The sequence below is a fragment of the Schistocerca serialis genome, chromosome 7 (genome assembly GCF_023864345.2).
Source record: "Schistocerca serialis cubense isolate TAMUIC-IGC-003099 chromosome 7, iqSchSeri2.2, whole genome shotgun sequence".
NCBI classification, from domain to species: domain Eukaryota; kingdom Metazoa; phylum Arthropoda; class Insecta; order Orthoptera; family Acrididae; genus Schistocerca; species Schistocerca serialis.
The window spans coordinates 423,821,839-423,847,206 of NC_064644.1; the positions used below are offsets into that span (position 1 = coordinate 423,821,839).

At 42.9% G+C, this 25,368-nt stretch overlaps 1 protein-coding gene and 1 pseudogene across 1 annotated transcript in view; one reads left to right on the forward strand and one right to left on the reverse strand.

The window, feature by feature from the left end:
- Positions 1–25,368, reverse strand: part of LOC126413132 (lutropin-choriogonadotropic hormone receptor-like) — a 932,298-nt gene that overhangs the window by 433,328 nt on the left and 473,602 nt on the right. The gene's annotated exons all lie outside the window — the stretch shown is intronic.
- Positions 22,095–22,212, forward strand: LOC126413435 (5S ribosomal RNA; annotated as a pseudogene).

Consider the following 25,368-nt stretch of genomic DNA (forward strand, 5'->3'; position numbering starts at 1 on the left):
TTTCCTTTCTCCCCAATTCTATTCAGTACCTCCTCATAAGTTACGTGATCTACCCATCTGATCTTCAGCATTCTTCTGTAGCACCACATTTCGAAAGTTTATATTCTCTTTTTGTCTGAACTGTTTATCGTCAGTGTTTCACTTCAATACATGGCTACACTCCATACAAATATTTTCAGAACGACTTTCTAAACACTTATATCGAGAGTTAACAAATTTCTCTTCGTCAGAACGCTTTTCTTGCCATTGCCAGACTCCATTTTGTATCTTCTCTACTTCACACATTATCAGTTATTCTGCTGTCCAAATAACAAGACTCATCTAATATCTGATAATATCATCTAATATCTTGTGTCCTAAGTAATTCCCTTAGCATCACCTGCTTTAAGTCGACTACATTCCATTATTTTCGTTTTGCTTTTGGTGATGTTCATCTTAAATCCTCCTTTCAAGATACTGTCCATTCCGTTCAATTGCTCTTCCAAGTCCTTTGTTATCTCTAATAGAATTACAATGTCATCGGCAAACCTCATAGTTTTTATTTCTTCTCCTCGTATCTTAGATCCTAATCCGAATTTTTCGTTGATTTTCTTCACTGCTTGTTCAGTGCACAGATTGAATAACATAAGGATAGGCTAAAACCCTGTCCCACTCCCTTCCCGACCACTGTTTCCCTTTCATGCCTCTCGACTATAATAACTGCCGTATTGTTTCTGTGTAATGTAATTAGTGTTTTTGCTCCCTGTATTTTGCCCCTGGTACCTTCAGAATTTCAAATAGACTATTGCAGTCAACTTTACCAAAGCTTTCTCTAAAGTCACAAACGCTATAAACTTGGGTTTGCCTTTCCTTAATCTTTCTTATAAGATAGGTCGTAGCGTCAGTACTGTCTCGCGTGTTCCTACATTTCTCCGGAATCCAATTGATCTTCTCTGACGTCGGCTTCTGCCAGTTTTTTCATTCTTCAGCAAATAATTCGTGTTATTATTTTGCAACCATGATGTATTAAGCTGATAGTTCGGTAATGATCACATCTGTCAGCATCTGCTTTCTTTGGAACTGGAATTATTATATTTTTCTACAAGTCTTAGATAATTTTTCCTGCCTCATACATATTGCACACCAGATGGAGGAGTTTTTACGTGATTGGCACTCTCAAGCCTATCAGTAGTTCGTCTATTTTCGGGTCCTTCTTTCGATTTATGTCTTTTAGTGGTCTGTCAAATTCTTCTCGCAGGGTCATGTATCCTACCTCGTTTTCACCTACGTCCTCTTTTGTTTCTATAATATGCCTGCAACTTCATCTCCTTTGTATAGACCTTCTATATGTATGTATGTATTGAACTGGGGGCATAGAAACGACGGAGATGCTTTGTTCCCGCCGTAGCCCTCAGTTGTTCACAATCCCACAACAGGCTACAGCAGTCCACTCACCCCACCGCCGCCTAGGGTTATTGTGCGGTTCGGCCCCCAGTGGACCCCAATGTTTGCGTCGTAGAGTAATTATCGTGTACGTGTACGTGGAGACAGTGTTTACGCATCAATCGCCTACATAGTGTAACTGAACCAGAGTAAGGGGAACCATCCCGCATCCCGCAGATGGAGAACCGCCTTAAAAACCATCCACAGGCTGGCCGGCACACCGGACCTCGACACTAATCCACAGGGCGGATTCGTGCCGGGGACCGGCATGCCTTCCCGCTCGGAAGCAGTGCGTTAGACCGCACGGCTAGCCAGGGGGCGATCTTCTATATACTCCTTCCAACTTTCAGCTTTCCCTTCTTTGCTTGTGATTTGTTTTCCATATCAGCTCTTGATGTTCACACAGCTGCTTCTCTTTTCTCCAAAGGCCTCTTTAATTTTCCTTTAGGCGGTATCTATATTTTCCCCTAGTGGTATATGGTACTAAATCCATACACTTGTCCTCTAGCCACTCCTGATTTGCCGTTTTGCACTTCATGTCAACCATATTTTTTAGATTGTTGTTTTCCCTTCCGCCTGCTTCATTTATTGTATTTTTATATATGCTCCTTTCATAAATTAAATTCTATGTCTCTTGCGTTATCTAAGAATTTATACTTTCCCTTGTGTTTTTATCTATTGTATCCTCTGGTGCCTTCACTATTTCATCACTCGAAGCTATTCTTTCATCTTCTAGTGTCTTCCTTTCCCTTGCTCTTGTCAAATAATGCCCAATGATCCAGCCGAAATTCTCAAAAAATCTGGTTCCTTCAATTTATCCCATCTCGGTAATTTGCTACCTTTTTGGAATTTCTTCATTTTTAATCTACAGTTCCTAACCAATAAATTGTGGCCAGATTCCAAATCTGCCGCTGCAAATTTCTTACAATTTTAAATCTGATTTCTGAATCTCTGTCTTACCATTATATGTTCAATCCTGTGTCTCCAGGTCTCTTCCACGTGAACCTACAAATTTCTAAATAAAACTTCTTCTAAGGCATAGATGCAACGGAACACAAGCAACTTTTATGGTTTACTTTCAGATTTATTTTTGACATCTGTCTGGTATTAAATATTTCTCGTTAAGAATAAAGGATTTTGATTACTCACTCTTTTCTGACCAAAGAAAGAGAAGATGCTATATCCAAACTGTATAGCTCTTAAACCAGGAATAGGAATATAAATCATACTTATAAGCAAAGTATCTCAGCTTAGTAGTAGGTTTACCTCAATACTTGCAATGATACATAGTCCAAAATTAGCTGAACTTGGTTGCTTCTCTGAACTATGTATTTTTTTTAGTTTAAATTCTCGTCAGTATCTCAAAATCTTTGAATAGTATGCCATCCTCTAAACCTATCACTGTTGTACCTTTTTGATTTGATGAGTAGAATTGAATATATAGTTTCCTTTTAAACTACAAAGAGAGTCTTCACACCAAAGTGATTAATAACTCTTTTATGGAGCTTCTTTTCAATTTCCTCTGTTGTTACAAGTCTACTGAAATTGATTATAACGCTTACATAATCTGCAAAAAGAACTAATTTTGGCTGAATGGAGGGTCATTTACATACATCAAAAACAATGAAGATCCCCGCAAAATGATTAAAAAGATTGATCTCAGTAGTTGACGAATTACGTAATAGAACTAACATAAGAAATCTGATATGTTTATTCAAGAGGCATTCACCGAGTTTATGGAAACCCGAAGCTACCGAACAACTGAAGCAGGGGAAGAAATGTCGATTTGATGCACGAGTATGTCACAAACAATAACAGAAGCCACCAATATCAGCAGTACAGAAACAGACGTTGAATCATCTACGATCGGTTTTTCTTCCCGCATGTGGCCACAAACAAAACCGAAATAAACAGATCCTTTTTGCTGGAACAGTGTGGCGAGGCAGTTACGACGGTATGGAGCAGGCAGGGTTATGGCATATTTTATGGCATTCGGTGGGCGACAGAACAACGACTGTGCATTAGGTAGCTAAGGGGGCGGCTGTATAGAGAGACGGAAATCCCCACTGCTTTCGCAGAAAATCGGACCGCTAGAATTTTTTCTCTCCATGTTTCACACGGGAAAAACACATCTCTTGGAAATAGAGAGACGATGTTACTATGTCTCACTAGAATGGACAAGTACAGTTAGAAATTGCTACCGCTGTGAATCAGAAAGTCATTCAGATTAACTGTCATTGAGAGGGAATCACAAAAAGACATGACAGTACCAGAGTATCATCAGTAATGGAAATTTTCTGTCGTGAGAACACAAGACGATTTACCTACTGAACGTAAATACATTATTTTACCTCCACTTCAAACAGGGAAATTTTAAACTACACCGACTTCGGTTAATGCATCAGACGTCCTCACGGCAGTTCAGTTAGCTCCAAACGTTCTTTAGCGGTTCTAGTACGACGTAGATACTAGTATTAATATTCTTTTTCAATTCTGGTAATGTCACTGCAAGTGGTTGAATATAAACTCCTTTTATTGCGAAACCTTACAGCAAGAAATTTTATGTTAAGAGAGATCAAGCGAGCAAGATGGCAATGTACAGAAGTTGCTGCATCATGTGGTCTGGCGGGGGTCGCTTCTACTACTTCATATGTTGCTGTGGAGCAGTAAATCAAAGCTGAAATACTGTACATATAGGGTGTTTCTGCATGAGAAGTAAATGTTTTCCTAGTAGACTAATTCGAATAGAACAATCCACAAAGCGTATGTCAAATTTTTGTTGGTTGCTGAGATACAGATAATTCATTTTGCACGTTGGCTCTCTAGCTGCTATGGGTATATTTTTTTGTTTCTTTTTAAGTTCATGTCGTTGTGACATAGTTATTGAGTTTAAGTAACTGAATTTTTTAAATGTGATTTTGATTTTGTGTGGTTGGCTAATTCCACTGTATCGTTTAAGCGTGCTGCACACAAATGCTGACGAGGAGAACATCCTCCAATCGGAGTTTTATAATTTTTTATATATAAACAGCATGTCAAGTTCAGAACTCAAATGTCAATCTACAAGGGGCTGTGTGGTTATGATAAGCAGATAATCAGTTACCCATTGGTCTGGATTTCAATATCGTCTTTCTTTCTCGTTTCACATAATTTCTTTCATTCGTATACCTGCATAATTTAAACATAAAATTCATCAAATGTATTTAATTAACACATATTTAATCATCATTTTTATGAAAAATGAATGTCGTCATGTTTCTAATTATGTATCTCACAAAGACTTCCAGTTTTGATTACAATTATAAATTCTTAATTATCGATGTTTTATAAATGATTGTTAATAAATTAGTAACGTTTTTCTTAATTTAAAAAATATTTATTAAGAGTCCTTCATAAAATATCGATAATTAAGAATTTATACTTGCAAAAGACGTAATATATAATTAGAAACAATAAGACATTCATTTTCAATAAAAATGACGATTAAATAAGCTAATTAGCATATATTTGATGAACTTTATATTTAAGTGATGTAGATATTATTGAATTGGCCTGACGTTCGCTATCATCTTTCTTTCTCATTTGATTTTTTTGTTCCATCCATATACCTGCAACATTTACATAAAAAATTCATAAAATATTTGATAATTATCACAGATATAATCATCATTTTTATGAAAAATGCACATCTTATGTTTATAATTACATATGACACACAAAATTCTAGTCTTGATTGAAATTATCAATTCTCAATTATCGATATTTTATAATAGGTTTTTAGTAAATTTGTAATGTGTTTCTTAATTTAAATAATATTTATTAACAACCATTTATAAAAAATCGTTAATCAAGAATTCATATTTGAATGTGTGCAATGTATAATTAGAAAAAGAAGTTATGCATTTTTCATGAAAATGATGATTAGACAAGTTAATTAGCACTTATATATTTGAGTGATGCTTGTATGCGAACCGAACAAAAAAATTAAATGAAAATGAGGCCATAGTGAGACAGGAAGCAGCGGCCCTTTTATTATCTGATTACCATTCTCAGGAGCTACTGAGTTAACGATATGGCCCATTCTTAAACTGCCCTTAATTTTAGTGAAGTAAACTTTCTTCAGAGCTCTTCAAAGTTGATTTTCTTGTTAATTTTTGAGAGTTGCACGGAAGTGCTTTCGACGATTGATATCTGAAATCTTATTTTCGCGTGCCATAAATATCAAAACTTACAAATGTCCGATTGCTCCGTTGTCTTCTTGCGACTTGCTAATATCGTATTTGTGTACGGGTTTTGTAATGGAAACGTTGCTGGTTGTTGTAGACAATCCGGCAGACGAGTTCCTTAACGCAGAGTACTAGATTAAAGACCGTTTGCTCATGCATTTACTAAACTGAGTGATACCGGTGCAGTTCTCAGCAGCCATTTATTAAATGAATAATGTATGGATGAAGTAGAAGACATTATTCTGTTAGTACAACGTAGTCCTTCAACAAACACACAACGAATTCTTACATGTAGTGCATTTGTGTTCTACTTACAAGAATATGGTAGACATTCCCTTACAATTTACAGTGTATTCAACGCCTTCGAGAAGGAGACGAAGGTAGATGACACGAATTTTGTCATTTGCTAATTGAAACTCGCTGAGAGTCCCATTAATACCGTTTACTAATGAAACCACTTTCTCATTTATTTATCCAGTTAACATTCACTGTCCAGCTAGTGTTAGGTTGTTATTATTATCGTTGAAAAGAAATTCATTACAAGTTTGAATAAAACTCTCTAGCAGCCTGTATACCAAATGCTGTGAAACAGCTATTTTGTAGTGCTTCGGTACGACACTACAGATACTTCTGGGTGTTAGGGCCTGCCTGTCTGGTGGGGCCAGAGTCAGCCGACTACACGATTTGTGACAGCGTCCCGATGGGTCACCGCAGATCAACATCTTCCAGAGCTGGATCTTGGAAGCTGTAACGCAGTATGGGGGCATAATCGCACGCTAAGGCTTCGCCTGCCAGACGGCAGATCGGATTCTTGAAGCAGCACTTAGAACTGTTGATAAAATATAGAATTATCGATATAGCCGTATTTCCCCCCAGTAAAATCGATATATATCGTCAATATTTTCATAACCGGTACAGCGATACGTCGATGTCAAATGGTAATATCAAGTGCCGATATTTTTATTTTATATTAAATTTTTCTCTCAATTTTCGGTAAATATTTGATATTGTTCCTTTGAAATTGTAGTAGAACATAATTTTACTTTCCCTGTGAGAAGGAGTCTTACTACTTCTTGAACTCTCATCACAGCAGCCAGTCTTTCTCTTTGAGTGTTTGAAGCAAGTATAGCTGGCACAAAAGGAGGAGTCCGATTGCAGCCGGCCGGAGTGGCCGAGTGGTTAAAGGCGCTACAGTCTGGAACCGCACGACCGCTACGTCGCAGGTTCGAATCCTGCCTCGGGCATGGATGTGTGTGATTTCCTTAGGTTAGTTAGGTTTAAGTAGTTCTAAGTTCTAGGGGACTAATAGCCTCAGCAGTTGAGTTTATAAAATTCCCTGTGGAACATCAGTGTCACATACGTTTGCTCCAGCCTGAAAAGTCTGCCGTCCCCGAACATTGTCTCAACGAAGGGCATAACATGACGTTACTGCCCTGCAGTAAGTTCTTGCTTGACACCACTTAAGTCGTAAATGGCGGTGGTTTGGGGCCAATGGAGTGGTAGCTGCAGGACTTCTGTCTCGGAGCTGTCCTTGAAGTAACGGATTTGTAACAGTTCGTTGTGGCGCTGTTGCTCAGATTGCTGCTGCAGATAGATAACAATGCGCTAGAGCCATATGCCAAACATGATGAGTTTCCCTCTCGGGTAGCACCACGTGACCGTCCACAGCCCGGTCTTTTTACGACCGTACTTTCTCGTGACCACCGCTGTCAGCAGTCCTGTACAGCGGCTACATTGCCGCCAAGTATTTCTGCAGTTCCGCAGAAGAAACATCCTAGCCCTATGACAGTGCCTCGTTAAAAAAAAATAATGAAAAAATAAAAAAATAAAATAAAAAAAGTATTAAGGGCATTCTTCAATGACATTAACTCACCACGTCCAAAAGTAACTGACGCTCATGACCCTTACAGAGTGTATTTAAGACAAACTAATTTGCATTTTCATAGTGGCGTTCCTAGCGTCACTCTTATGCGACTGGCTCGAAATTAGAATAGACATTATATATCAGATGTACAAACACTTCTAGCAACTTTCATTTAGGTCTCAGAACTCCTATTTGGTGCTGCTATTTTTTCTCGTCAGTATATATTGAGTAAAAGTGCATCTCCGTGTTCTGTATTGAGCTTAATTAAGGCAGGCCTTCGCAGTCAACCACTCGATATGTAGACCAGCCACCGATGTAATTCTGCAGCTGTGTGCTGCATACTGCTCGTGCAGCATCCTACAAAGCTGCATTTTGTCGTCAATTGTTGATTGTGTTACTGTCTTTCCACAGGTCCATTTGTGATGGGAGCCTACTTGTAAATCATTTTGGTTGCCGCCAGCTCCGACCCTACGGAAAAGGCGGGAACTCTGAACTCCAGAACTTCGTGGACCAGCACATGGAGACAACAGCGGTCTGGACAGGCCACCAGACGGCGTGCACGGTGGCGGTGGAAGTCATTGTCGTACCGCACCTTTTCACGCATCCGCAGGGTCTAGAGCCGAAAAAAGACCCACATGGACCTTTATGCAAGGTAGCTATAAAGGTCGGCGCACAAGCTTAACAGAGCAGCGAGCAACCGACCGCATGTGGAAGAATTTTGCTTAGCTTCAGACTTAAAAGAATTTTACCTCAATAATACAATGAGAATTTTGTAAACATTGTGTCAGAGAAATAAACTTGTGTTACTATGACTATCTCCTTCTTTGGTGGATATCTATAATGGACTGGATATATCACTAACCACCTGGATAACGCACCTGGCCGCAGGGAGTATGAATGCTTTCACCTTAGCTGACAGGAGCATCGTGCATTTGAGTTTGCAGATTACCCGCTCCAGTCATCAGTCGAATATACACCTAGGCTACGCCAACCTCTTATATGAATACGAGGTGTCTGATTTTTTGGACATGCCAAAAAAGAAACAGCACGCGGAATCCACAGCTGTGATATGTATTAAGTAAACTTTAGGTGAATGGGGAAGAAAGGAAAGGAAAGGGAAGGAAATGATGACATTACTTATAGTGTTACTTGCAAATGAGTTTTCTCTCTCTGCGTGCTACTTGGCCGTCTCTCAATCCCACCTAGCGCCACCACTTATTCACAGTACCCGTCCACGTCCTTCGTGCTGCTGGAGAACGTTAATATGTATCTCCACTGATGGTTCCGGATTCATAGCCCATCGAGGCATAAACAATTATATGAACGTTTGGTGTCTGCTCTTTAAGACATGTCATATGCCTAATAAGCAGGAGATCCCAGCTTCAAGTCCTGATCTGGGACGCATTTTCACTCGTTTCCACTGTAAAGTCCCAGCGCAGCTGATATCATCAGTTCTTTCCCATTCTTTTCTTCCTCCCCCCCCCCCCCCCGCCACCATCTTCAATTTACATACTACGTCAACCTCACTGAATCGTCCATACAAAAGGATGAAGCCGATGATCTACGAGCCGTCGCCTATCCCTGGTGGTTCTGAGCATCGAACAGTTCCTACTGGGGCGAGCTCGCTAGGTGGTTACGATTGCCTGACACGTCAGCTGACCTCTGAGAATCTTTAGTTTGAGCGAATACCACGTTCCTCGCAGTCACCACAGGCCGCAGGCATCTTACGTCACCCGCTGGCTTCGTTGAATGGCATGGCTGGGAGACTACTGCTTCAGCAAGGGGAGTATCGCCGCCATTTGCTGTTGTGTTGCCTCAGTAGTCCGCTAGGAGCTCCCTCCACTGCCCACTGGCCACGAATGGCCCATGGAGCGGATCGTCGAAAAACTGTATGGAATGCATCATATAATAAAGAATGTTCCTGCTGAGTAAGCATTCCCGACTCTGTGCTCGCCGTGGTACAGGAGAATCCATATGACAGTTCCCTACACACTCAACTCCACAGCCAGAACTGGTCAGCCAGTAACATCTAACTCTTTTCTCTCTGAACAAAGCCACAAACTTTTTACGGCCCTGCATCTCCTACCCCTGCCATTTCGTAGAACCTGCGAGATATCAAATTTAATCCACCTTCATTTGTTACAGATTGTGGTCAACACAAAGCACAGAAAAATGCAATAAATTATTTAACACACACACGTACTGGAGAGCCCATACCATAGTTCCCAGCACACAGAACTCTGCAGCCAGAAAAGGACAGCCTGTAACAACTAACTACACTGATGAGCCAAAAGATATTGACCGCTGCCCACCGTCAGTTGGATGTCGCCTGGTGGTGTTGTGGCTACACAACGCGGTAACAAAAGTATGTAAGCGGAGCAGACATGGAGGACATGGCCGACAGATGGGGAAATCCATAGAGATAAGCGACGTTGACAAAGAGCAGGCTATTATTATGCGCTACCTGTGAACGAATATCTCGAAAACGGTTAAGCCGGTAGAATTTTCACTTGCTAATGTCGTCAGCATATACGGAAAGGGGTAGGACAGTGAAGCTACCACTGTGCGCTAAATGACTGGACGTCCACGACTCTTCACAGAACATGGGGTTCGGAGGCTGGTGCATGCCCAAGTGTCTCGGAGCATACTGTTCATCGTACGTTGTTGAACATGAAGCTCCACAGCAGACCACCCAAAGGCATCATCAATTATGATTTCAGTTGGGAGGGTACCATCGGCATTCGACCGTCGATCAATAGAAATGTGTCGGCTCTTCGGGAGAATCACATTTTTGCTGCACTAAGTTGATAATCGTCTTCGCAAACGCCGTCATCGACGTGAACGGCCGTTTGAAACGTGCAGCGCACCACGGACGCAGGTTGGGTGGAGCAGTGTTATGCTGTGGCAAGACGTCCTCATGCGCTTGCACGGGACCTGTAGCAGTAACCGAGGACACGCTGACCGCTGCGAACTACCTACATCCCTTCATGCGTGACGTCTCTCCCGACGGCGGTACCATATTTCAGCAATAGAATTGTCGGTATCTCGGAGAGAGAACCGTGCTACACTGGATTGAGGAGCATTATAATGAACTCACGCTGATATCTTGGCGGCCAAATTTGCCTAATGTAAACCCTATATAACCCATCTGGGTCGCTACCGGGTGCCATCACCGAATACGATAAGCAGCGGCCTGTTATTTACGCGAATTATACGACCTGTCCTCAGACACCAAATGCCATATACCTCCAAAAACCTACCAACAAACTGCCGGATACCTGATAAGGAGAATCAGTGGTGTATTTCGTCCAAAGACGGACAACGAGCTATAAGCAGGTCGTCATAATGTTTTGGCTCATAAGTATATTTTCTCTCAGAACAAAGAAACTTTTCGATGCCCCACATCCCTTTCCCTTGGTATTTCGTAGACCTTACATCTACATCTACATTTATACTCGGCAAGCCACCCAACGGTGTGTGGCGGAGGGCACTTTACGTGGCACTGTCATTACCTCCCTTTCCTGTTCCAGTCGCGTATGGTTCGCGGGAAGAACGACTGCCGGAAAGCCTCCGTGCGCGCTCGAATCTCTCTAATTTTACATTCGTGATCTCCTCGGGAGGTATAAGTAGGGGGAAGCAATATATTCGATACCTCATCCAGAAATGCACCCTCTCGAAACCTGGACAGCAAGCTACACCGCGATGCAGAGCGCCTCTCTTGCAGAGTCTGCCACTTGAGTTTGCTAAACATCTCCGTAACACTATCACGGTTACCAAATAACCCTGTGACGAAACGCGCCGCTCTTCTTTGGTCTTCTCTATCTCCTCTGTCAACCTGAGCCCGCATCTCGTGGTCGTGCGGTAGCGTTCTCGCTTCCCACGCCCGGGTTCCCGCGTTCGATTCCCGGCGGGGTCAGGGATTTTCTCTGCCTCGTGATGGCTGGGTGTTGTGTGCTGTCCTTAGGTTAGTTAGGTTTAAGTAGTTCTAAGTTCTAGGGGACTGATGACCGTAGATGTTAAGTTCCATAGTGCTCAGAGCCACTTGAACCATTTTTTTGTCAACCTGACCTGGTACGGATCCCACACTGATGAGAAATACTCAAGTATAGGTCGAACGAGTATTTTGTAAGTCACCTCTTTTGTTGATGGACTACATTTTCTAAGGACACTCCCAATGAATTTCAACCTGGCACCCGCCTTACCAACAATTAATTTTATATGAGCATTCCACTTCAAATCGTTCCGTACGCGTACTCCCAGATATTTTACAGAAGTAACTGCTTCCAGTGTTTGTTCCGCTATCATATAATCATACAATAAGGGATCCTTCTTTCTATGTATTCGCAATACATTACATTTGTCTATGTTAAGGGTCAGGTTCCACTCTCTGCACCAAGTGCCTATCCGCTTCAGATCTTCCTGCATTTCGCTACAATTTTCTAATGCTGCAACTTCTCTGTATACTACAGCATCATCCGCGAAAAGCCGCCTGGAACTTCCGACACTATCTACTAGGTTATCTATAGATATTGTGAAAATCAATGGTCCCATAACACTCCCCTGTGGCACGCCAGAGGTTACTTTATCGTCTGTAGACGTCTCTCCATTGAGAACAACATGCTGTGTTCTGTTTGCTAAAAACTCTTCAATCCAGCCACACAGCTGGTCTGATACGTCAAAACGAATCCACCCTCCTTTGTTACAGACTGTGGTCCACATATAGCACAGAACGACGCTATAAGCAATTCGCTACACACGCACACAATATGCGCGGAACGGAACGAATGCAAAGCCGGCGGTGACACGCTGTTCCGGAAACCCGCGGAGCAGACAATGCGGCCGAATTGCGCCAATTGTCGCCGGCAGCTTTCTCCCGCACGACGGCAAGTAGCTGTGTCACCCGTTGCTTTCTCGTGGACAAAACGGCGCCGCAATCCCGCCGGGCCGGGGTGGATGTGCGCGGCGCTACAGGTTTCACAATCAGGTCCGCTGAGGAACGGGTCGCGGCAAATCCCGCTCCATTGTGCGCGTGACAAACGCCCTGGAGAACGGCCAGCGCGCCGGGGGTACGGCTTGCCGCCGCTAAGCGATGGCGGCTAATTTCACGGCAGCCGGGTGTCACTCCGCCAGGTAGGCGTCCGGCGGCGTTTTTATGCTCGCGGCTGGCCTCCCGCTGAGCCGTCCATTCTCGGCCGGTGGTAACGTAGGCGTCCGCTCGCTGGGGCGGCACCGTAACTTCTGCTACGGCTGAGAGAAACAGCGCGACTTGTCGGCTTCTGCGGCGCAGCCACAATAGCAAAAGACCAGCCTGTCACAGTTATCCGCGAGGGTAACAACTTCTTTCTCGCGCGCCATATGGCCGATGGGGATGTAGACATCAGCAGCTGGGAGCGGTGTTAGCGGCACAATTCGAACAGCGAGAGAGTAGCGCCATCTGTTGGCTGCAGCAGAAGGTGGACACATTTCTCGCAGAACCAACGTAGATTTTAACCTGTCGTCACATTACAACTTTCTAACTGATTTTAAAGCCAACGTAATGGTGCCCTCAGGAGAAGTTACAAATAGCGATGTTAGCTGTCCTATATAGTAAGCAGTTTCCAGAACGGGTCATGTATTTAATATTTTCCCGCTAATTTATCTTATCCATGTAAGTTATATGTTGCAATCCTCTCCCTCCAGCTTAACTCTAGTCGCTCCGCCATTTCTGTCTCCCTAGACCTCGAAAAGGCCTACAACTGCGTATGGCATCCTGGTCTTCTGTTTAAACTCCAGACCTACGCACTTCCTATCGACTCTGTCCGTCTGATTGTCTCTTTCCTCTCCCGCCGCCCCTCCTACATTACTGTCCATACCACAGATTCCCGCACCTTCCAGCCCTCCGCAGGTGTGCTCCAGGGCTCTGTCCTCTCCCCTCTCCTCTAACTCCTATACACAGCAGATATGCCCCAACCCCCCCCCCCCCCAAAATCCAGTCCACCTCCTGCAGTATGTGAATGACAGCTCCTTCCTTGCCCTCACTCCTACCCTTCATCGATTCCAACACATTCTCCAGAATTACCTTGACGTTTTTGCCACATCGTGTAACCAGTGGCTCCTAAAAATAAAAAATTCCAAGACCCAGGCAGGTCCTACCACTCACTCCTTCTGGCTCCTTGATTTTTCCCTTGCCATCTCTGCCTGTCCTGTCCACCTCTCCCCCACTCTCACCTACCTTGAACTCACCATTGACTGTCACCTTACCTGGATCCCTTATCTCCACTCTATCCAATCCAAAGCCCACAACTGCCTCTCTCTCCTTAAGCTATTCTCTGGTCAGATGTGGGGGCTGAGTCCCTCTGCCATCCTCCACACCTACGAATACTTGATCTGTACCATTCTCTGTTATGCCAGTCCCGCCTGGATATCTGCCCCCCCCCCCCCAAATTCTATAAATCTCTCTAGATCCCTGAGCACCATGCACTCTGTCTCATCTTCTGTATACTCCTCCTGTCCCACATGCGCATGCTCTATGACATTCCATTCCCCCCATCTGCTCCTTTTCCCACAGACTTTATCCCTCCCATCCCCTGGCTGCTCCGCTCCTCTCCTCTCCAACCCCCATCCACTGTCCCGCCTTCACCACTGCATCCCACCCACCCTCCACCTCTACACCCTTTATCTCCTTTCCCAAGGTGGCTTCCGTCAATTCCCCTTCCCAGATGACGCCCTCTCTCCCTCCATTTATCCATCCTATCAACTCTGATCGTCACCTCCCCCTCCCTATCTCTGTCCTTTCCCCAGTCTCCTTCTCCCCCCCTTTCCATTGTGTCTTTCCTCATGCACCCTCTCTTTGCCTCCATTCTCTCGCCCTTTTGCTTTCCTCTCTTCTGCCTTCTGCACTCCTTCTCGTGTCTGCCCTGCCCCCCTTTTTAAGTGTCTTCTCTCTCAGTTGGCTTCACCTTTTTGCTTTCTCCTCTCCTCTGCACTTTTTTCCCCTCTCATCTGTCCCTGTCCTCCCCCCACTCCCCCATCTACCTTAGGCTGTGGTGTGGCATCTTCGTGTCTTCTCTATAGTGCATAGTTTATGTGAGTTTCAGTGTTGTACATTCCCTTTTTTCAGTGTTACGAACAGGAATCAGACTGTCACTGTGTTTTTTTAGTTGTGTCTGTCAACTTACTGTGTATCTTCATTAGCGTAGTCAACTTCCACAACTTTCCGCCATTTTACAGTTTTTAAAAAGCCGCCGTTTTATCGCCTGTTTATATTGATTGTTACCTTCTCATTATGTTTTCTTAACTCTTCTGTAGGCTGCAGAGCGGCATATTAAGCTGCTGCCAGCCCCCTGCCCCCTCCTATGGGACGGAATCGAATTCAATAAAGAAAAAAAATACGTTAGACCCATACATCACAGAGCAATACACAGAAGTACAAATGTGTGTTGTAACACGTTTACGGAAATCATGGTATGGTATGTCGCATTAGTTATTTAGTATTAGAAAATGGATTTATGTTTCAATTTACCTTCACATAACTACAGCCTACCTCAGTTCTCCAAATAATTCAAAGAAATATTCTATGAGTCACTAAACAATTATTCGAATTTTTAGAAGTGGTGTCAACAATAAACAATTTAATTTTTTAACAAGCCAACACTAACTACAGCTACAAATAGGGTTGCCAACTGTCCAGATTTTATAGGGACATCCCCCTACTTTTCTACAATTGTCCCACGTCACTATATGAGTATGACAGGATATTCTCAAGGACCTGCTTGTTTGGTTTTCTTTTACAGTTTGACCTTCATTTCTATCATACTAGTAAACCAGTCAACGGTTCGGAATTGCTAAATATGTGTGAGAATTAGATGAAAATGCTGATCGCCTTGTCCCGCCTCTCTTTCCATCCCCTCCTCCCCATTTCTTTGTCCTCTTCTCCTCCTCCTCTCTCTATATATTGTACGATGGCAAGAACTATGCCCCCTACGTGAAGTCATTAAAGATCACCTAACTCACATTGAGCGAACAGTAGGGATGAACAAAAATGACTGACAAGGCACAATGCATCTTGTAGAGGGTATAGTATGGACATATTGGAATAATTAATGTCGGGTGATGGCTTTAAGGTTTTAAAGTAGTTCACACGACACGAAAACTTTGTGGAAACGCGTCGATTTACTGGAGGCTAGTTTACCCCAGGGAAGTACTCAGAACTGACCGTGTCCTCCTGGGGAGCGGCTAAGGGAAGCGACAATAGGCAGCTTAGGGCGGCTCAAGCTCTGAGAAAGCGGTAACGCGGCGCGGCCTCCAGCCGCCTTAAGATGAGTGACAGTGAGTGGGTGGTTGACCCCGACTCCATGCTGGTGTACCGAGAAACAGACGAAGAACTTTACACCTGTTGATAAATGTCGGTCGTCCCTTTTTCTGTGAAACATGCGAGAAAGCCGCGCAAAGCTACGGTGGAGCGGTCAACAGAGGTCAAAATATGCGTGTTCGTGACTATAGCAACTTCACGGTGAATTCACGGTCCACAGAGCCTGAAGTAAATCAGGTGAAGAGCGACAGCATGAAATACGCCGACCTCTGATGGGAACGTATGAAGTACTCTCCTGGGAGTCAGAATTCCGGAAAAATTGGTGTTGGTGCAGACGCTAACCTTGATGGGTGGCCTGGGAGGAGCGAAATAGCAGAAGTTGAGAGGAAGGGAAATTTTGTGGGAATTTGTTCACTTCACAGAGCAGGCATTGGTCGGCGCTGGGAAGCGACGCATAATTAACGCGACTTGCGCTGCAATTGGCGTAAGTGATTTTGCTGGAGGGGAAACCGAGGCGAAGAGCGGACTGTGAGAAGTCTCAGTAGAGATCTTCCGTTCCCAGCTTGCCTAGAGTGCGGACGTGGCGTTCTTTACTCAGCTTGCCTGAGAAAGAGTGAGCATCTCTGCAGCTTAGGGCTTAGCAAATGGAACGATTGAGCTTGGAGATAGAAAGTTTTGGTTCAGCTATGTACTGAGCAACATAGCTAGGAGTGAATAGACCAGTGCAGCCTTGCAGCACCACGAGGTCGGGCGACGTCCACACAACGACGCCGTTCCGCCACGCTGTATTGGGTGATATTGCGCCCGCTCCGGCCACTGATTAATTTGTTGGATCACCTCGGCAAAGTTTCCACGAGGGTTTCATGGGCCCTGTATTGTAGAATTCTTCTCGCACTTCGCATTACGCCTGGGTCAGTCGATAGGAATTACTTTTGAGTTATCGCGCTTTACTCCACGCAAACGCAATTTATTACCACTGCCTGATAGGAGAGTCTTGTAATGTGATGATTGAAGGTCGGGAGTTAAAATAAATTTGTGCTAATCGACTGCATCTTTTTTCAATCAAGTAGTTGAAATCCCAAGTCACTTTCTTAATTAATTTTATGTTCAACATTTGCATCTGGTGTTCAATAGCTGAATATAACATCAATGTGCACCCCTTTTTAACTAAAAGTGATTAATTCTGAATAAATTAATGTCAACACTACCACTGCAGTTCGATCAGGAGTCACAGAGCCATATTACTTTTTGCGTTATCCGATATGCGGCAGTTTTGCACTCTCTGTTGATCTGCTAGGCAATTAGTTGGGGGTGAACACACGCCAAAACCAGCTAAGTGACGGGTGGGATGTTACAATATCATCTGCTCTTTCCTCTCTGTCCATATCCTCCTCTTCCCCCCTCACTCTGACTTTGAGCCTTGTTTACTTTCAGATGACTAAATTTTTGGGATAGCTCCTGATATCGTGCCAGACTTCCTTCTACCAATTTAGTACAGTGTTCTTCATAAAAACATATAGTCTCAGTTAATCTTAATGTTTATTAGAGTATTGTGTACAAACTTAAAATAAATCAATGAATAATTTTCCATGACTGTTGCTAGCAACGTTTCCCTTTTATACCTTGTATACATATATTTGTCTAACATATGCGTTAAAAATATGGAGCCTATGCCAGTTTGATCGTTTATTGAAGCACTGTGTAAAAATTTGAAAAGTCAGAAGTAAATTTTTCCAGACTGTAATTCAGCTGTCCCTACCCAAGGGTTTTATGCACCCGCAATGCCTTCAAATATCACACACAAGATTTTCATATTCTCACACTCGCTACACACAAACTGTTAGTCCTAAAAGAAATTATAAACAGCACGTTTTTGTAGGAAATTTAATGTAGCTTAATTTTGTTCTGAGATACGCTTTTTCTGGAGGCTGCAGTCTTCGAATTATTCAAGAAAAATGTACAAAAATGACCTTAAAAACGCGTTTTTCTCGAGTAATTCGAAAACTGTGGCCACCACCAAAAACGTATCCCAGTACAAAATGTAACTACATTAAATTTCCTACAAAAAATTCTTGTTCATTATTTCTGTAGGACTAATAGTTTGCGCACAGGAAGTGGAAGAATACGAAAATCTTGCACATTGTTTTTGAATGTGTTGCAGTTTGCTTAAAATCTATCGGTTGGGGGCAGCTGAATCACCGTGTATATGTAAATTGGCCAAGAGATTTTCCAGGCTTTTGGTAACATAGTAAAACAATGACTTGTGTAGCTTTATATTTATTTAGTGTGTACAGGGTGTTACAAAAAGGTGCGGCCAAGCTTGCAGGAAACATTCCTCACACACAAATAAAGAAAAGATGTTATGCGGACATGTGTCCGGAAACGCTTAATTTCCATGTTAGAGCTCATTTTAGTTTCGTCAGTATGTACTGTACTTCCTCGATTCACCGCCGTTGGCCCAATTGAAGGAAGGTAATGTTGACTTCGGTGCTTGCGTTGACATGCGACTCATTGCTCTACAGTACTAGCATCAAGCACATCAGTACGTTAACATCAACAGGTTAGTGTTCATCACGAACGTGGTTTTGCAGTCAGTGCACTGTTTACAAATGCGGAGTTGGCAGATGGCCATTTGATGTATGGATTATCACGAGGCAATAGCCGTGGCGCGGTACGTATGTATCGAGACAGATTTCCAGAACGAAGGTGTCCCGACAGGAAGACGTTCGAAGCAATTGATCGGCGTCTCAGGGAGCACGGAACATTCCAGCCTATGACTCGTGACTGGGGAAGACCTATAACGACGAGGACACCTGCAATGGACGAGGCAATTCTCCGTGCAGTTGACGATAACCCTAATGTCAGCGTCAGTGAAGTTGATTCTGTACAAGGTAATGTTGACCACGTCTCTGTATGGAGAGTGCTACGGGAGAACCAGTTGTTTCCGTACCATGTACAGCGTGTGCAGGCACTATCAGCAGCTGATTGGCCTCCAAGGAAACATTTCTGCGAATGGTTCATCCAACAATGTGTCAATGCTCATTTCAATGCAAATGTTCTGTTTACGGATGAGGCTTCATTCCAACGTGATCAAATTGTAAATTTTCACAATCAACATGTGTGGGCTGACGAGAATCCGCACGCAATTGTGCAATCACGTCATCAACACAGATTTTCTGTGAACGTTTGGGCAGGCATTGTTGGTGATGTCTTGATTGGGCCCCATGTTGCTCCACCTACGCTCAATGGAGCACGTTATCATGATTTCATACGAGACACTCTACCTGTGCTGCTAGAACATGTGCCTTTACAAGTACGACACAACATGTGGTTCATGCACGATGGAGCTCCTGCACAGTTCAGTCTTTCAGTCGAAGTGTTCGTACGCTTCTCAACAACAGATTCGGTGACCGATGGTTTGGTAGAGGCGGACCAATTCCATGGCCTCCACGCTCTCCTGACCTCAACCCTCTTGACTTTCATTTACGGGGGCATTTGAAAGCTCTTGTCTACGCAACCCCGGTACCAAATGTAGAGACTCTTCGTGCTCGTATTGTGGACGGCTGTGATACAATACGCCATTCTCCAGGGCTGCATCAGCGCATCAAGGATTCCACGCGACGGAGGGTGGATGCATGTATCCTCTGTAACGGAGGACATTTTGAACATTTCGTGTAACAAAGTGTTTGAAGTCACGCTGGTACGTTCTGTTACTGTGTGTTTCCATTCCATGATTAATGTGATTTGAAGAGAAGTAATAAAATGAGCTCTAACATGGAAAGTAAGCGTTTCCGGACACATGTCCACGTAACATATTTTCTTTCATTGTGTGTGAGGAATGTTTCCTGAAAGTTTGCCGTACCTTTTTGTAACACTCAGTATATTAAAAATGTGTAGCTTACGTAAATCTGAATATTTATTAGATCATTGCGTAAATATATGAAGCATATAAGTATTTACAGGTTTTTGGTAACAATGTAAAACAACGACTTATCTTTATACAGTAAAATAGATTTATTTTTATTTAGCGTATGTATTACAAATGTATAGCTTACGTACATCTGAACATTTACTATATCATTGTGTAAATGTATGAAGTAAACTGATCAAGAATTTTTGAGATTTTTGCTAGTAACTGTGTGGTATCAACGTCACTCTCCACGCCACCCCTTAAATATCTTGACGTTGTGTGCGACAGCACGGCATCGCGCCTCTCCTTCACGAGTCCGCGTCGTCCGTGCCTGATCAAGGACGTCGACGTGGCCAGTGGCGGAACTCGGTGGGAACAGGAAGAGGGCTCTTGCCCGTGAGCTTTTACCACCGAGGGGAGAGGATGCTTTCATCGGGGTACGCATCAACGGTGGAATCTTCACCAAGCTTTTGTAAGGTGTCAGGCATATCCAACACCTTCCATGAAAACCCTGACATGATAGCAAATCCGGCAGTATGTCACATAGCTTCGAATAAATCCTGACATTAAATTAACCAAAGTAATACGATCAATATGTGAGCAAATGGAATACCACAGACTAACACAAGAACGCCTAAATGCATGTCATACCTACCCACCGTGAAACAGACGCAGTTCCGAGGGGAGAAACGAGAGCAGAAGCAGAGAGCAGAGTCGTGTAGGCTAGGAGGCCATACGATAAGGGACGGGCACCCACGTCGCCAGCCGAACGCCAAGACCACCCCCAGCCCATGTTAAAAGATAGGGCCCTCCAGAAGAACAGTATAGACCTTACGATAACACTTAAAGGGCCACACCAGCTGCAAGTTTTAGCGTGAGACTTTTTCGCGTCTTTGTTACGTAGCAAACATTAAAAACATTGACCCACCACGAAAAGTATAACGTTTCTCATTGGATAGACAGAAATTTTGTAGGCAGAGCTTAAGGTTAACATTGAGACCCTGATTGGTCAGATGAAAACACAGCCAGATAGCTTTTCTTAAACCAACTTTGGTAAATTGTAGTAAGGAGAAGTTAGAGGGAGTTGCTACCGAGACGGCGAGGTGCGTGGAGCTGCGCCGCCAGCCGCCCCTGACACTGCCTAACCACCGACAAGGTAATAAACGCATGCGATGCCGCATAAGAGCGCATAAGGCTTCAATCAGAACTGCAGAAACATCATCTGTTACATCCCCTTTTTACGTAATACTAGTGTCGATCGTCAATTAAACATCGTGGTATTCACATTTGCTATTAGAAGTTAAAAATCTGAAATGCGATGATTTTTTTGTTATATAATTATTGAGAAGCCACATCAGCCACTGTAATTTACGACAAGTTAAATAAGTAATTATTGATAATTGAGGGTCACTGTAGACCATTTTTGATAGTTTTCTCTTATATGAAACTTAATTTAAACCTAGCTTATAGATGTGATATGGCATAGGTCATCCTTTGATCCATTGTAGAACTTGGAAACCCATTCAGGGAATATTCGTTCACATTTTTGTTGAACACAGTTGGTTTTTATCATCCTGTATTAAAATATTTCCTTTCATCAATAGCGCAATTTATAAACAATGCTTTGTGAAGAGAATAAAAATTCCAATGGTAAACTTAACTGCTTTTTAGACGTTATTTTACCAGCTAACTAAAAATAGGAAAGCCTTGAATCCCTTCCACTAAATTTAGTTAGTATTAAGATTCTTTTACAGGGAGTGGAGTGGAGCTGACGCTGAAATCATTAAGTATTTGAATATATCATCGCTAGTCTCACTGAACTTTTCTAAACTCTACATGTCATGTGTGGTCTGGCGTCTCCTTACCAGCAAAACAGGTCCCAGGTTCAAACTAGTCAATTCCCTAAAAAACACGCTCAGAGCGTCGTTGCGCGAAAGTGGTAGGGAGTACGACTTAGAACAAACAGACATCACGCAGAATGTTACACTTTTAGTCACGATTAGTTGACAATTGGCCGGAGTAGAGAAGAAACGATATGTTGTAAAGAGGCGTGGAGTAGGAATTGCGGAGTTTATGGGATTTCTGTGTTTCCAAGTGGCATGGGAAACTGAATGGATTGCTTATCTGTGCGATTAAAGTTCAGGCAAGGGGTCAGTCTGGGGCGTGGTATTTATGGATGTTTAGTTGCTGGCATTTTTTCATAACTGGTTTAGTTTAGATTAAGGAGTGGTGTTTATGCATGTTAAATTTAGAGCCCACAGAGTGCTGAGTGCGTGCTAGGAGCTGCCTGAAATTGGGTGACTTGACAACATGCGACATATTCTTGACAAATATTCATTGTCAAGTTGCCTGGTAAAATTGTGGGTGGCTTATGTCCGTTTAGCCAACGGCCTTGCCGCAGTGGTAAAAACGGTTCCCGTCAGATCACCGAAGTTAAGCGCTGTCGGGCTGGGCTAGCACTTGGATGGGTGACCATCCGGTCTGCCGAGCGCTGTTGGCACGCGGGGTGTACGCAGCCCTTGTGAGGCAAACTGAGGAGCTACCTGATTGAGAAGTATCGGTTCCGGTCTCGGAAACTGACATACGGTCGGGAGAGCGGTGTGCTGACCATATGCCCCTCTCTATCCGCATCCAGTAACGTCTTTGAGCTGAGGATGACAGGGCGGCCGGTCGGTACCTTTGGGCCTTCATGGCCTGCGTGGGAGGAGAGTTTTGTCCGTTTCACAATTTTCCTCTGAGTCGATATACAGGGTTAATCTAAATGATGGACCCATCTTAAAAACTTTATATTCATTCAAGTACAAATCCAAAATGAACAAGCTTCATACCAATGAAAAGAGGAAGTTTCAACGATTTTTTCATAATGATTTATATCAATTTAATAAATTTAATAATTTGTAATAATTTGTAATTTATAATTATTTAATAATTAGAAATGTGATAAATGTTATAAATGTTCAATGCGGCCACAGTTGACAGCACGGCAAACATCGACACGGTAGCCAAACTCATCCCACATACGCGAAAGCGTATCTGCAGTTACTGAGTGCACGGCAGCAGTGATCCGGTTGCGTAAATCATCGTTCAGAGTGGTTGGTAGAGGCGGTACGTAAACAGCTTCCTTCACATAACCCCATAAGAAATAAACTCAGGGTGTGAGATCAGGAGATCTCAGTGGGTAGAAGTGCAGAGCCAGCTCCTCAAGTCCCATGCGACCAATCCAGAGCTCAGGAAGGGTGTCGTTTAAAAAGCCTCGTACATCACGGTGCCTATCCTGTTGGAAAATGAAGTCCTGCGAATCTTCCATAACTTGATGGAACAGGCTTTGTTCCGACACGTCCAGGTATGTGATTCCCGTTACAATTCTCTCCGCAAAGAAAAATGGTCCCTAAACCTTTGTATGGGATACGGCACAGAAAACGTTGATCTTTGGCGAGTCTAATTACTTTTGAGTACATCATGGGAGGTGACAGTGATCAATGTTATTACTAACAGTTACTATGAAAATTAGTCTTGATCACAAATTTATTTATTCTGGAAACCGGTTTCGACCACGTCTGTTGTCATCTTCAGACCTACAAGTCAAATTCAAAGTTTGATCAGAGGGCTACATAAATCAAAAAATTATATAAAACTACAAAGTTATAAAACGATGAATTACGAAAATACTGTATGAGCAAAGCCTCCTTCTGGTGGCTCATACAGCATTTTGGTAATTCATCGTTTTATAACTTTGTAGTTTTATATAATTTTTTGATATATGTAGCCCTCTGATCAGACTCTGTATTTGACTTGTAGGTCTGAAGAAACTGGTTACCAGAATAAATAAATTTGTGATCGAGACTGATTTTAATAGTAACTATTTGGTGAGTCCCTTTCGTGTTGAAGTGGTGAATGTGGGTTTTCCAAACTTATATGCGAATATTGCGTCTGTTGACTTTTCCACTAAGGTGGAACGTTGCTTCATCGCTAAAAGTTACATGCTGTAGAAATGCGCCATCTTCCATCTTTGCTAGCACATAGCCACAAAATGCTAGAAGCTTCTCTTTGTCATTGGGGTTGAGGGCCTGCACAAGCTGTAATCGGTAGGGTCTGTACAGTAAACGCCGTCTCAGAACTTCCCATAAAGTTGATTGAGGTATTCCAAGTTCTCGACTGGCTCTTTTGATACACTTACTGGGACAGCGCACAAAACTTTCTTGAATTCGTCGGATATCATCCTTTGACACACGCGGTGTGCCTGTTCTTTTTCCTTTGCACACACTCCCATTTTGTTTAAATTGCTTTAACCAAAGACTAATGCTTTAGCGAGTTGGTGGTTGAATGCAGAGTTTGGTTCGAAATGCCCGCTGCACTGCCATTTGCGACTCACTTTTCGCGAACTGAAGAGCGCAGAAAACCTTGTGCTCCACAGTCGCCATCTCACTCACAACTGACAGTGAAACGGAATGACGGCCCTATTACCACGCGAACTCTACCGGCCGCTTCCGAGATCATCACCACCCGCCCGCCGCCGCCCTCCAAAAACTTTGAAACTTCCTCTTTTCATTCGTATAAAGTTTGTTCATTTTGGACTTGTCCTAGAATACATGCGAATTTTTGAAAATAGGTCGATCATTTAGAATAACCCTGTCTATATTATTTGTTCTTCGTTTACGGGCGACAGTCTGTTGCTTTCTTGACTGTGTTAAGTGCGATCTGACTTAGTCTGGTATCACTAGTCGTGCCTGTTACATGTATTCTTGTGACTTGTTGTCAGTAAGGGGAACGACAAAATGTGTTTGTTGCACAACAAGGTCTGGGAGTTGGTGCATTAACTAAATCTGAAAGAAACGTTCTCTGTTGTAAATGTTTGTGCTGTAGTGTTGGTTATTTATGTTTCTAGGGGAATCTCAGTGAATATAAGGTTTCCGACGAACGTATAACTAACGAAGTTTAGTGGAGAAAGAGACAAACGTAGCAGACCTGTTATCACAGCCTTATGTATATTCCATTTGAGTAAATGTCTAGATAAGTGAAACAGGTTATATTTGTGTTTGACGTTCTCCAATGTTTTAATTGTGCTAATCAAGATTGGTAATTTATGAATGAAAACTCACTAAGGGAGCAAGTAAAGCGTTCAAACGTTCTTGGACAAATTTTGTTAAATGCTTTTAGTGATGTCTAAATTTTCGTGTATTCTCTCCCAACCCTGCACTACCAACCACTGGGATTCTATCCTCGCTACAGTAACGTTTCCCTGTTGTATGATTTATTTGCATATATGTTTAAAAATGTCTAGTATATTTCCTCCGTCCAAATGTTAATTGAGTATCATGTAAAAATTTGTAGCAAATCGGTCAAGAACTTTTCTACTTTATATAAAGTTATATCTGTATTTATATACAGTTTAAAAAAAAATGTATGATGACTATCCCCCCGTGATTTTGCATTAAACTGAAAAAATTTGGAGTAAATCTGTGAAGAAGTTTTGGAGATTTTTGGTAACAATGTTAAACCACGGCTTGTGTATTATATACATATATAGCTCTAGATATTTAGCTCTTCGTGAGTAGTGCGCTTCGTAAAGATGCTGAACTCTCTGGGATGAGGGACGCAATAACTCTTCGCATTACGTGCGGTGGACAGTCATATGAGATATTCCTACATGACATGC